Raw genomic sequence first — 1005 nt, forward strand, 5'->3', positions numbered from 1 at the left:
TGGAAGCCACATCTTTGAAATTCCTTCCTACCATGATCTTCAATACAGAAGCTTTTGTATGGTAGTGAATATGAAAAGACCAGAAAAATAATTGAACAAGTGATCTTTACCACAATTCATTGGACACGAAGGATTTTCCTTTGTACAACAGTATGGTTTGTGGAATCCTATGAGAGTGAACAGATGTTTTATAAATTTACTAACAGTCGACAGAGCAGCAGTACCATGTGCAGAGAATAAAACTCTGCACCCAGAATACTGGTCTCTTCAGTGATAAAATCGAGATACACTTAGGATGGTAGATATGCTTAGTATAACCAAACTTCCACAGATTGCAAGCAAATCACTGTGAAGAATGGTGTTTGATTGAGGGCTAATTTTGGGACCCTGATGCACGCAGTATAGAAATATAGATATGAGACAAATCCCAATGTCCCAAGAGAGCAGGGAGCAATACCCAGAGCCCAAGGAGAGCTGCTGTCTCTCACTTGTAAATCCCAGAAAGCTGGGATTCAGGGCTACAAATAACAGCTTCTCCTACTGACACCCTGTTCTTTGATTCCTTGCTTGGGATGTTATCAGCTAGCATTTGCATGGACCTAGTGTTAAGTAAATGATGGAAGTCGACAGAAAACAGTTTGTGTTCACTTAAATAATTATGCATATTCCTTAGCCTGTCTTTACCCTCAATAAATATGGGATGCCTCTGAGGCTCTGGGCTCACTTGGAGAGAGAATAATCTCAGTGAGACGTCTAAAGCTATATTTAATAGGTCTTCTCATTTCTTTTGGCACTGACCCATAACATGCAACAATTCAGACTGAGCATGTAATAGTGGATGGAATCAGTTCACCCACTATGACTGGAAGTCTGCTCTGCTCGGCCCATGCTTGAACTCTTTCACTGCCACCATGGCCACATCATGCTTGATCCAATGAGTGGAGCAGCTAATGAAACAGCCTGACTGCTGTTTACAGAGTTACTCCTGTTATCCAGTTATTATTA

Source organism: Octodon degus, unplaced genomic scaffold, assembly GCF_000260255.1.
Source record: "Octodon degus isolate 3935 unplaced genomic scaffold, OctDeg1.0 scaffold00379, whole genome shotgun sequence".
NCBI classification, from domain to species: Eukaryota; Metazoa; Chordata; class Mammalia; order Rodentia; family Octodontidae; genus Octodon; species Octodon degus.